At 43.2% G+C, this 13,880-nt stretch overlaps 1 pseudogene; it reads right to left on the bottom strand.

The window, feature by feature from the left end:
• Positions 1-2,627: 2,627 nt before the first annotated feature.
• Positions 2,628-3,354, bottom strand: LOC147612874 (secreted RxLR effector protein 161 pseudogene; annotated as a pseudogene).
• Positions 3,355-13,880: the final 10,526 nt, after the last annotated feature.

Genomic DNA, 13,880 nt, shown 5'->3' with positions numbered 1-13,880 from the left:
ATTTTGCTCATACTGTCGGTGAAAATCGTCGTAGGAGACTACCCGGAAGACCTCCACGCCCTTCTCTCAATCAAACGATGGTTGGATGACCCCGACGGCAGCCTGAATGACTGGCGCACTGTGGTGGACGACAACGAAAATGACACCTCCGTCTGCTCTTGGCGCGACGTCAAATGCAACTCCTCATATGCTGTCATCGGTCTGGAGTATGTACCTCTCCAACCTGAACCTTTCCGGTATCATCTTTGATGCTATCCAGCAGCTTGCCAACCTCGCCAGCCTCAACATCTGCAACAACAACTTCAGCGGCGACCTTCCCCTCTCCTTCACCAATCTCACCCGCCTCGGATTCCTCAACATTAGCCACAACTCCTTCAACGGGTTACGGTACCATCCCGCCGGGGGCAGTCTGGGCCGACTCCCCTTGTAAATTTAGGCCGGGGCCCTGAACGCAACGCCCATCGCCATTATCCGAGTGCTGCTCGGCGAGTGCTCGCCTCACCTGAGTCGCCTGCAGGCTGCGCCCATGGTTTCCATTCCGAATGCATCGAGCTCAGCCATCGACAGTCGACTCTTGGCAAGTTGGCTCTCCGCTGAGTCCTGAGTCGGACTGACCGCATCGCTTCCGCTTCTTGTCCAGTCTCTGCAGAATACGCATCCACATGACCTCGTAAGGTACGCCATCAGCTTCCTTGCCATCGAATTTTTTTTGGGAAGAAATCGTCCTCGTGACTTGGAAGGTCTTGTATCTTATTTTGTTTTCAGAATATTAGCGATTTTTTGTCCCTCCAAAGATAGCCTTCTTCCTGAGGTCCAGTAAGCCTTTCATATGGAAAAAAAGCCATCTTGTATGTCAAAATGCCAGATGGGAGATCACATCCTAATGCCTTTCTTAGACCGAGCATGAGCTATTTTATAAAGGTGAGGCTAGACAAAATTATTTAGGGCTAGGAAGAACCATATTGAATCGAGATGAAAGATTGGGGCTTTGAGATATTTTTTATCATCCCAAGCTAAGGTTTAATCTTATTCCAAGCCTACCAGATGGCTTTTAATGAGGAGGTTGGCATGAGGTTTTATTTGAACTGGTCCACAAAACATAGGAAGGGAGGGAAGATCCTTTCATCTCTAAAAGCATTTGATGGAGTTCAAATGTATGTACCTATTTAATAGGAGAGCCCAATCCTCCTTGGGAAGTAGAGGCTCTCACGATCCATTTGGCTGAGAGTTTGTCTACCAAATCAATGATATTAAAAAAGCCCAAACCTTCTCCATCCTTTGGGATAGTACAATATCTCCACAACTAAACAATAGTCAAAGTTGGACATGCAAGGCATCTTGACTGGACAGTATGTTGGCCAATGTATGGGTACATAAGATGGTTGACAACATCACTCCACCTATTTTGCCTTGAAGACAACTAGTGAGTAGGTTGTATTAGGGTGGCTAAGCCCATTTTGGCAAGCTGGACACACATTTCAGATGGTTGGGCAGCTAGACACATTTCAGATGGCTGGTAGCCTGGTAGAAGAAATAGTCATAGATATGTCTATATGTAATACAAGGATAAGCTATCGCGCATCTCTCACATTAGTAATTTCATAGCATAAGTATTACATTGAAGCCTTTTGTTTGTAGATTGGATGCTTTATGTATATACAAGTTTCATCAACAATTATACTTAAATTTTCACTTTAAAAAAAGCTTGTTTGTGGATTGATTGTTTAATTACATATAGTTTTTTAGTTTTTAAAAAAGCTTTTCATTTTGATAAATTGCTTGCCATTTGAATAACATGATTTTGGAGATTCATGTCATGTGAAAAGCAGTTTGAAAAAGTGTATGTCACTTGAAATTTTAAGTAACCCGTCAAATTTAGGCCCTGGTGCTGAGCTCGCCTAGGGGAGCATCTGAAAAAATTCACTGGATCCTAGGTCTCCAAGGGCCGCTGTGGGGCGGAAGCCATGAAGACATGCGCCTGACAAGGAAATCCTTCTAGGGTTCCTCACTTGGCTGAAGGCCGCGAATAATCAGCTTGCCCAAAAGGGTCTTGCTGGTCAATAAGTCCTAGGCTGCCTAGGTGGGTGGGCTGCACGATGACTCTCCAAGCCACCTTGGCCCTAGCCGGCGTGCCATCTCCTCTTGACCCAAGGAAATTCCGAATCAGCCTCTGTAGCTGGCTGATGCAGGATCTTTGAAAATTCCAACATGAGGTAATGTACCGAGAGAATGCTAGTAATAGGCAAGAAGCGAAAGCACACAAGAAAGAATAGGAGAGAGAGAACACTTGAGAGAAAACACTACAAGCTTGAGCAATGATGTAAAAGATTTATGATATGTATTAATGAAACAATGATCACTCATATATACAAGCCCATATGAGCAGTCGGGCTGTTTTGAAAAGAGGACAAATAATAAAGTGTTCATACTATAAACTAAAGCTGATGTTATGCTGGCCGGCTACCCGGCCAGATGCGCGTGTAGAAAAACGCATGAAATATATGTTGGCACCCATGCTTGTAGTACATAAAGCGTAGAAGAGAAGCGCTTGGAGAAAGCTGGCTGCCTACGCATGATGAAGAAACGCAAGGACTGGAGATGTACATGTCCAACACCTCCTCTCAGCTCTAGCACGGAGGTCCAACACCCATGCGGCGAAGGAGCTGATCAAGCATGTCCCTGGGAAGGGGTTTGGTGAAGAGGTCAACTAGGTTGTCTGCAGAGGGGCAATACTCTAGAGAAATAATACGCTTTGCAACTAGCTCACGAACAAAGTAAAAATGGACCTCAATGTGCTTCGACCTGCCATGAAATGAAGAAGTATTGGCCAATGCCAAAGCACTCTGACTATCTGTCTAAATGCGAACTAGAGAGGCTGAAAGAGCACAGAGAGTGGATAGCATCTGCATCAACCATAACAGCTCACAAGATGTGTTGAGATAAGCACTTAGCACGGTACTCCGCCTCAGTGGAGGAGAATGAAACTATAGTCTGTTTCTTGGATCTCCAAGAAATGAGGCCGGAACCCAAAGTGAAGCAGTAGCCAGAAGTGGAGTGCTGGGTCTCCGGGTCGCCTGTCCAATCAGCATCAGAATATCCAACCAACTCGGTGCCTCCTCCGAAAGAAAGTCCATAGTCCATGGTACCAGATAAATACCGAAGAACCCGAATTGCAGCCTGCGAATGAGAATGACGAGGAGCAAAAGAGAATTGGCTCAAGACACTGACACTGCAAGAGATGTCTGGCCTGGTATATGTCAAGTGGATAAGAGAACCCACAATCCGCCGGTACTGAGTTATGGCGTCAAAGATCAGCAAGGTGTCCTCACAAGAGAGTTTGGTGGTAGGATCCATCGGACAAGAAAGGGGACGACAATCCGTTATGCATGATGTCTCTAGTAGCTGTTGAAGATATCTGTACTGGCTGAGAAAGACTCCATCAGGGGACTGATAGACTTCCATCCCGAAAGTAATGGAGAAGGCCAAGATCAGTCATCTCAAAAGTGAGGGATAAAGCTGTCCGGAGTTGCTCAATTTTCTCAAGATGTGAGCTAGTGAGTAGTAAATCATCAACATATAGAACAATCACACAAATGAGATCATCCTGGATGTAGACATAGAGATTGCTATCTGCAGAGCATCTCTGAAAGTCATTGGAAATAAAGAAAGCATCAATCTTGTCATACAATGCCTTAAGTGCGTGTTTCAAACCATACAGGGCTTTGTGTAGCTTGTGCACCTTGTCCTCATTACCAGGAATCTGAAAACCGGGAGGTTGCTCAACATAGACCTCCTCTTGCAAGTCGCAAGTGGACTTGACATCCATGTGATACACCGGCCAGTGATGATGAGCAGCAAGAGCAAGAACCGTCCGGATGGATGTGTTTGGTTGTAGGGGCATAAGTTTCTTCATAGTCAACACCCTCAATCTGAGAGTAACCCTTGGCAACCAATCTGGCTTTGTGTTTATTCAGAGAACCATTTGCATGAAACTTGGTCTTAAAGATCCATTTCACCCCAGTGACATGCCTGTGAGAAGGCCAATCCACAAGATCCCAAGTACCATTCCTCGCAATGGACTCCATCTCTGCCTCCATGTCGGTCTTCCATTCAGGAAGAGTGAGAGCCTCCTTTGCTGTGGTAGGCTCATAGGACTGCACCACTGTATGCATCAAAGCAAGGTTACATGTATGAGAAAGTTGTCGTGACCTGTGTGCCCGTGTGAGAGGGGCTGAAGTGGACTCAACAATTTGATGAAGATTTGCATCGGTAAGGTGTGAGTCACGAACAATGGACTCCAGCCATCAAGGGACCCGAAGGGTGGGCCTCCAACTCGGTGGAGAAGAAGTGAATGGAGAGGCTGAAGAAAAAGTAGGAGTGGGTGTGGGGGGTGGAGAGGATGGTGGTGAGGCTCTCAAAGTAGGAGCAAGGGAAACCTCAATGGTAAGCTCCGGAGTAGATGGAGAGGCATCACCTGATGAAGGTTCAACAAAATGAACATCGCAAGAAATCACCAAGGATTTTGTCGCGGGATCCCAGAGGTGGTAAGCTTTGGATGAGGATCTATACCCAAGGAAGGTGCACTTCCAGGTTTTGGGATCAAATTTGGAGCGGGAACCATCAGGGATATGAGCATAGGCATTGCAGCCAAAGACCCTGAGATGAGAAATAGAGGGCTTCTGTCCAGTAAAAGCCTCCTCTGGGGTCATCGAAGCAACCGGCTTTTGCGGGAGAACGATTGAGAATGTAGGCCGCAGTGGTCACAGCTTCACCCCAGAAAGAGGGAGGGAGTGAAGATTGGGAGAGCATGGTGCGGGTCATTTCTTGAACTGTCCTGTTCTTTCGCTCGACCACCCCATTCTGCTGTGGAGTGTGGGGATTAGAAAACTGTCGCCCAATACCCTTTTGAGAACAGAAGTTATGGAAAGCTTTGGAGATGAACTTGCCGCCATTGTTGGAGTGAACCTTGCGAACCTTCTTCGTGGTCTCAGTCTCGACCAAGGAAACCCACTCTTGGAAGCGAGAGAAAGTCTGGAATTTTTCTGCCAAGAAGAAAACCCAAACATTGCGTGAGAAATCATCAATAATAAGCATGAAGTACTTGGCACCACTGTCAGTGGTCATCTTCATTGGACCACACAAGTCCATGTGAACAAGCTCCAGAATCTGAGCAGCTTGTTGACAAGCTTCATGAGGGAAGGGCTCTCAATGTTGCTTGCCATGCAATCATGCCCCACAAGTGGAATGGGAGGCCACGAAACACTTTCCAGCTCAGCATTAGCATTTACACCCGAAGAGTAGCCAGACTAGCACCTACTGCTGCTATAAATGTTTGCTCCGAAGATGCTTCTGCTGTTTGCTCCGACTGTGATTATGCTGGGGGGTGCGCATGATTTAGGTTCTGTGATTAGGAAACTGCTGCTCGTGTTGCAGAGCGATTATACCCCTGAAGTGAAGAAGCGCTGCGCAGAGCTTCTCAAGCTTCTAGACCACCAAGCTCGCCAAGCTGGCCCCTTGCAGGCCAGCTTCAATGTAAGCTACGAAACCTCCTCCACTAATCACAATTAGTCCCATGTGTAATTACTTGCCCTTTTATTATCATGAATATTGAAAATCGATCCGCACCATTACATATATTTTAACAAATTCAGGAGCAACTTCTCAATGCTAAATTAAGGCTTGGTACTGGCTTGACTTCTTGTTAATAGTTGCAAAAAAGAGTTAGCATACAAATACAATACTAGTTTACCATATGTCAACATGCTCATGAAGACCTAATGCATTGATCTCCATGCACTAGGTAAATTAATTCCTATCCTAAGGTCAATATACTATAATTTTCCATATCCTAAGCTCAATCCCTCTACTTCTAAGATCAATACTGTAGTTTTATCCTTATCCGAACACCAATTATTCTTATCCTACTGTAGCTTCAAGACCATTAATCAATCATTATTCTTACCCTAATGTTACACTCTTGAATTCTATAATTATTCTCACCCTCAGATCAATGCTCCATAATTATCTTAGATTTTCGTCTCTTAATTATTCACTTGATTTTTAATTGAACTACTGATTCTTTAATATCATAACTTGCACTTAATTATCTTTTTCTTTATTATTGTCATGATTAATCACTTGATTTTTTGCTTTTCCTCTAGATAATTTCCACCTGGTTCTTGATCTTATCCCTTGATTTTATGCAACAGTTATTTTCTAGATTTGCTAACGCATTTTCAAACCATAATTATTGCCAAAGTTGATTGATTACTATCATGTGACTTTAGGTTTTAAATTAGATGTTAAGCAAAGTTGTGTATGTAGACTGGAGGTCCAATGTGGCAAGTGCCGACTGGGAGGAGGGATGGCAAGATGTCCTCTGCCCTTGCTGCCACAGTGAGCTTGCCCTTGCCAACTTTGACCACACCCGTGTTGACACAAATATTCCTCTCCCATGGACTCTCACAAGATGAAATGATCACTCTCTTAGGTACCGTCATCTTATTGATCTCAACCTCTCCTTCATATTTTTGTTGCTTGAATGTGGCCCTTTGAGATTCAATTAGTTATTTCATTATGTGTAACTTTTTGAGTGTCGTTCTTGGATAGTGTAGTGGGTCAAGCATCACAGTAGCCTTAAAAAATAATCAATGTACCTATATATTTGTTTTAATATTCTTTTGTCTCATGTGTAGAGCCCACTTCGAGGTGGGATCTAGAGCCATAGTCTTGTAATGTATTTTTTATGGTTCTCAATGGGTCACCTTAAAACCAATTGGCCCACTTCATTCATCAACGTAGGCTCTCCCACAATCCTAGGAAAATCCACATGTAGCACAACTCACCTTGAAACGGATTAGAATTTTGGCTTGCCTTGAAATAACACTTTCTTTTGAAGGAAAACTCAAAGTTTCATTAGAAGGGCTCATATGTAACGTCCATTTCTTTGTGGAGACATTAGAGGGATAAAAGTGTCTTTTTCTTCCCAAAATTTTGGCTTTCTTTTAATGGACAAACTTTATCTTCTCTTCTTTTGAAGGATAAATGCCCCTTAGAAGGGTACCATAGCGTTCATTCTAAGCCTAGGCTAAGTTTTTTCCCCTTAAAAAAAGTTCTTCTAATAGTTAACAAAAAAATGTCCACCCCAACTTGGTGACTACAACAGAAGCAGCATCTGGGGCGCTAGAGGCAACAGCCCATGCGGCGCCAACAGCAGTGTTCGAAAAAAACCCAGGTATAGTGTAATTTGCACCTTCAAATTTTTAAAATTACCTTCAAATTTGAAACTTAAGGGTATTAAAACCTGCAAATTTTGAGGGGTTGTAGAACAAAAACCTTCAAAATTTGAAAATTTTCTTTATAAATAATTTCACAATTTTTAGATGAAGGTTTTTTACTTTTTGGGAAAATAGTTTTTTTCGAACACTGGCCAACAGCAGCAGCACCTTGGGCAAAATCAACAGCAGAAGCATCTTCGGAGCAAACATTTATAGCAGCAGCAGGTGCTAGTCTGGCTACTCTTCGGGTGTAAATGCTAATGCTGAGCTGGAAAGTGTTTCGTGCACTCCCCCGCTACACGACAAGGGGGAGCGCACGAAATATATCCCCACCCTTTATGTAGTGATTAACACTAATTAATGACGCAATCTGATGTTATTCATACACAATAGACACAGACAAGAGAAGAGACGTCTGTTGTCCTAACCTACTATGTATATTCCAAACATGCTATATACAAGGGTGGAACTTAGTTCCCATGTGTGTAGACAATGCATGTACCATCTACTCTGAACAGACAGAGTGTTCCGACCATGAGAATCATGGACAAACAATGAACTCCTTTGGCTGCAAACGGACAACCTGAGTCCACGTCTCCCCGTCTTGACCCTTTGGACAGCACAACCCCTTTTCCGGAAGATTGGCTACAAGTCACTCTCCAAGTCTTCGCTGGAAGTCTCCTTTCTGGCTTGCTCTCCCACACCCTTGAGATGTTGAGTCCTCCTGAGAGAAGTCTTCCCTTGACAAGTCTATGCTCTCTTGTGCCCAAGACATGAGAGATGTTCCCAACTATGAGTTATTGCTCCTCACTTTTGAGATCTTTTAATGAATGACTAAGCCCATCTTTATATAGGCTCAAACACACCAAGTCGGCAGCTTTGTTGCTGGTCGGATCCTGGAATATTCCCACGATTGCCTTTTATGATATCATGGCTGTGTTTATTGCTCCAAGGGCTGGTCTGCTGGTCAGTTCTTCTCTCTTGCTGGTCGGGAATGTGTCGTGGCTGCTACGTTGGCTGCCAAGGGCTTGTCGGCAGCAGCTGCTGGCTATGCTGGGGCCTGGTTGGTAGTGAACAACTCTTCAATGGGCTGGCCAGCAGAGGCACAGCCCCCCCATGGCTGGCTGCCCCCCATGGCTGGACTGCCCTATGGGCTGCCCCTCTTGGGTGGCCTATGGGCTGCCCAAAGGAAGCCCAAAAGCCCAAAACCCCAAGGCATCAAAAGCCCCAATGGTCCATGCTCATTATATCCACCATGTCCATGCTACTGTCCCATGTACACACATGTGCTCAACATCCATGGTGTCCTGCACAAGATACCCTGCCCTGTGCCATGCATGATCATGTACCCTACATGCTGCCTCCTCCTGTACCAGATGATGCACACCTGTGCTCCGGTGTTTACATGGCCTGGTCCACACACTTTGGCCCAGACTCGTCCCCTACACTGGCCCTGGTACCTACTAGCCTGGATTAGGAGCATGTCCACGTCATGCCTGTGGGCATGCACATGCCATCCCATGGAGGGCTGCCCCCCATGGCTGGCTGCCCCTTGGGTGGCTGTGCTCCGGTGTTTACATGGCCTGGTCCACACACTTTGGCCCAGACTCGTCCCCTACACCGGCCCTGGTACCTACTAGCCTAGACTAGGAGCATGTCCACATCATGCCTGTGGGCATGCACATGACATCCCATGGAGGGCTGCCCCCCATGGCTGGCTGCCCCTTGGGTGGCTGCCCCATGGGTGGACTGCCCTATGGGCTGCCCCTCTTGGGAGGCCTATGGGCTGCCCAAAGGAAGCCCAAAAGCCCAAAACCCGAAGGCATCAAAAGCCCCAATGGTCCATGCTCATTATATCCACCATGTCCATGCTACTGTCCCAGGTGTGACATGGACTTGTCCGTACCATTTAGCCACTCTTGAGGGCATGTTCTTGGTCAATTTCGGGGCTTTGGTCCAAGCGCCCAATGAGCAACCAAGTGTGGACAGCAGTTTTTAAAAATTTATTTTATTACTAAAGTACGGTTGGCAACCCTAACAACCAGCCAACGAGCCCATAAGTCACTACAAATAGAGAAATGGAGGGCATTGTCTAATTCATGTGAGTTGTAAGGGCATTGGCTGAGAGTCATTCTTGTGAATTGTAAACATGTGCTCAAAGACAGCCAGCGGCCAAGAGGCTCCCGATGGGCACCATTAGTCATCATGATCTTCAATAGGAAAGCACCCCATTCTAGGCTTTGGTTTTCCATTTGTTGTACATACATTTATGTTATTACAATGCACAGTACATTAGTTCAAATCTTAATATAACTTTCTTTCTTTCTCTCTTGTCTATTGTGTCTATCAAAGCATCTTTGCATTAATTCTCTAAATCTCATCATTAAGCATGCTTCCAAAGAGTTAGCACGCTACACTCTAAAATGGGTGAATGCAATTTGAAGAAGCTTGTAATTGATGTGTGAGAGGCATCTCGCTAGCTGTGGCTCTCTAGCTACCATTTTTGACCATGGTGTCCCGGGGGTGGTGAAGCTCCAATAAGTATAGACCCAAGCATCTATGGTCCTCGTAACTCATAACCTATGAGAGAAGGCCACATACTTGGAAATCCTAAAAGGCTTAAGTAAACCGTAATGCATAACCTATGAGAGAAGGCCACATACTTGGAAATCCTAAAAGGCGTAAGTAAACCGAAGTTCCGTGATGATAATCATGATAGGTTGTGCTTAGTGACTCTCCTTTTAGCCATAGGCTCCCTTCTGAAAACACCCTTAGCCTGAGGTTAGATTGCCATGAGGCATCCAAGCCTCGGAAGCTCGTCTTGGCATCCTATACCACCAAATTGCTTGCATGCCAGTAGCTATCTTGGCCTAGAAGACCCCACGCCTTGGTGGATCTCCCTCCACCTCGGTAGCTAGCCAATGGGCTAACATAAGCTAGGTCACTTTGAAGGCCTCTCTCCCTAGGCAAAGTTACTCTAGGTACCCACCACAAATGGGCCACAAATCCATCTATATAGTTCAATTACCGGTTCACACTACAATAAGAACCATGTTTGCGTGGCCTCTATGTAGTTCAATTACCGGTTCACACTACACTAAGAACCATGTTTGCTTGGCCTCTATATACTTGTTATGTTATGTCCCGTGTGCCTAGGACATAACGAGGCTAGTGTTTAGTGATCGGTCGGACAGGTCATACTTAGTGTGAATTGGACATTATACAAAATAGTTGGGATTGTGGCTCATTTGTAAGAGAGCCTCGTTGGAGACCTCTATGTGGTATGGGACACACATGTCTTGGAGGTGTGGGAGCTGTTATGGATCGTGCAGCTCACTAGCTTGGAGTGGCTTACCATTGTATTCGGTTGGAGCCTATGGTTGGGTGGCGAGTGCTAGTCGAACCCTTTTATGTTCCCGTTGATTCGTGCTTGTTGTACCATGTTGTAGTGCAGTGCACAACTCTCGAACTCATCCATGTGAGTATTCGATCGTGGGCAGATATTTAGGTAGGTGCTTTTATACCTTGGGGTGTTTCATTTGGTATCAGAGCTCGTGTTGGACGAGTTGACAGAGGTTGACAATGTCATTTTCACTCGTATGTGTGGTTGTTTTTCTTGATAATTAATGGTGACTTGGATGTTCCATTTTTGAGAGAGAGAGAGAGAGAATGAGCTTTGATTTTGGTATCATGCTCTATTGGTACTTTATGAGGCTTGTTAATTTGTTAGATTGTGTGGAGATAAAAAAAAAGACCAAAATATGGTTTTTTGGCTCTTTCTTCTTGAAAGAATCCTTTTTGTAATTCGACTATAAAGGAGTCGCTTTTTTCTTATTGGATAAACTCTTGTACTTATAACAAAAGTTTAAGGTTGTGATAACCTTAGAACAAATTACGTGGCTTTTAACCCTGTTAATTAAGGTTAATGTGAAGTCGTTTTTTTTTCTGATTACAGTCGACGACGATTCCTTAACGACGACGATCCAACGTCAAGATTATGTCATTGTCTCTCTTTTCTGGCATATTCGAGATAATCACGTGAATGGTGAATTTTGATTTGCGAGATTCATTATTTTTTTAAGAAAAGAAAATAAAAAGGATAAAATTGATATTATCTTTTTATTTATTCTCAAGCCACGTGTTAAGGGTGATAAATTATAGCTGGTAAAGAATTTCTTGGAATCGCATATACAGAGAATGGATTTCTTTAGTTTTTTCTTTTAAAATTCTTTCTTTATTTCTCCACATTATGTATACAAAAAAAAGTGAAAAGCCTTTGTAGCTTTAAAGCTCAGGTATAAAATTATACCTATCTCTCTCTAAACATAAGATAAGAAGCTTGAATCTTTTTTCAAAGACAAGGAAAAGAGCATTGATTCTTTTTTTTTCAAGCAAACAAAAAGTCGATCTTTTTATACTCCAAAACAAAACAAAATCTAGGCATTTATGGCACTCTTTTTATATCCATTTTTATTCTATTGAACCTATTTTTTTAATGTTTTTTTGTGCATCAAATACATGAGAATTACTGTGCTTTTGTGATGGGAAGAAGAAATAATATATAGAACATAAAAGTGTTCTTTTTCACGTGATGTGAAACATTTCTTCCATCATAAATCTTAATCTGAGTAAAGTTCTATATCATGTGATTTGGTAATGGATCTTTTACGAGATTTTGGTGCATTTAAATGAAATTTATTTGGCTTGGAAATGAACCAGAGTTTGTGCATAGACTTTTATTATTTTCGTACACATTTGAACATAAAAAGATTTATGTTTGTGCTATGAGTCCAGTGATTGGCTCATTCTAGTACTTGAGATTTATGCATACGCTGGTAATTGCACATGAGATTGGATTTAATTTATGAAAGTTAAAATTTTGTGAAAGAACAATGAGCAACTCCACTGATATGATTTCTTTGAATGTGAAAATTTTGGCAGAAATGGATACCACATCCTTCTTCTATAGTGACCAAATGGGTCACAGACCCAGTGCTTTGGGGCAGGACACTAGTGGTTCTATCGTGACAGTTCCTCAAGTTGGTGTGGTGAGGGGGGGTGTTCCCCAACCATCGCAACCACAGATGGTTCTTATGAATCCTGCCAAGTTAAGAGCCTTGTTTCAACAGGTTCAGGATCTTCAGGCTAGGGTTGCTCTTGGTGAGCAACAATGGTCTATTCCCCGCAGGCTGGACTGCATGGAAATTTGACAACCTATTCACCCTTCACTCCTAAATTGTTTCAGGGGAGAACTGATTTTATTAAAGCTCGGCTGAGTAGGTGGGAGACTCATTTCGCCATAGTGCTCGTGCCATAGTGCACTCTCCGGAGGAGCACATGGTTATGGCGGTGGAAATGTTTCTGAGAGATCATGCCTTCATGTGGTGGTGGCAAGACCTAAAATCTAAACCCATTACTCCAAGAACGTGGGAAGCCTTCAAGATTGCATTCTTGGAAGTATTTGTTAGAGAACCTGATGAGATTGTGGACTTCTGTCGTCTACAAGCTATTTAGTTGAGCGGAAGGACATTTGAGACATTTGTCTAGGAGTTTCAGGAACTTATTACTAAGTTCTCAGATCTTCCAGATCGCTATATTCGTTTGTTTTTCTTGCAAGCACTTTCTCGGGATTATCAAAATGAAGTGCAAAAAAACACGATGAGATCTTTTGAGGATGCCTTATACTTCATGTGTATCTATGATAATACCGTGGCGGTCGCTTGGAAGGACGTTGTAGGTGCTTTTGAATAACGAAGTAGTTGGAAAAAGAAGAGAAAAGGGAACAAAAGCCGCAGTGCTTTTGAAACCAAGTGGACAGGTTTCAATTCCTGAGCAACAAAAGTCGAAACCTTTGCAAAAGAAACCTCAACTTGATTTTGTTGTTGTCCATGAGGCTCGTAAAGGGGCATGTTTTAAATGTCATAGATAGAGTCACTTTGCCTAATTAAACAAGAAGCCTTCTGGAGGTGGTGGAGGTGGCGGTCGTTATAGTAGACCTATGTAACCACAAATTCAAGCACACTTTGTATAGTCTACTTTAGTTTTTCAGGTAATCCACTCATTGATAGTATTAATGTTTATTCTTTTAATACAAGTTGTCAGAATTTTCATTTAAACATGGGGGTGTTTGGTCTGCATGACTTAATCTGTACGTCGGGTGAGATCATGGGAATCCCTGTGCATGTTTTGTTTGATAATGGTAGTACTCATAACTTTATTGATGCTTCCATTGTTACGTGGTCAACTTGTCTCAAGGCGTGACGCAATGTTGGCAATGGAGGGTTCCTCACATTTCCTTGAAGATTCAAGACTACGAAGAGGAATTATCTTTTCTTGTATTACGTCTTGTGAGACAACATAGATGTATTGCTGTGGACAAAGAATGGTTTTTTACAAAAGCCCTAATGTATTGACAGACATCGTGTAATTACTTTTGAGCATAATGAGAATAAATTTTCTTTATTTGATGATCTATTTGGTCCAATGTCTAAAATTTCTTCTTATGTAGATGGAACAAATGTATTTTGTGATGATAGTCATGTGTGTTCAGCTTTAGAAACAAGTGAAATGCTTAATCATAATGAATGTGATGTTCTTTATTGT

This window comes from Cibotium barometz, chromosome 44 (assembly GCF_041138505.1).
Source record: "Cibotium barometz isolate CiBa-2024 chromosome 44, ASM4113850v1, whole genome shotgun sequence".
Taxonomy (NCBI): domain Eukaryota; kingdom Viridiplantae; phylum Streptophyta; class Polypodiopsida; order Cyatheales; family Cibotiaceae; genus Cibotium; species Cibotium barometz.
This window is presented reverse-complemented; position numbering and strand designations above follow the sequence as displayed.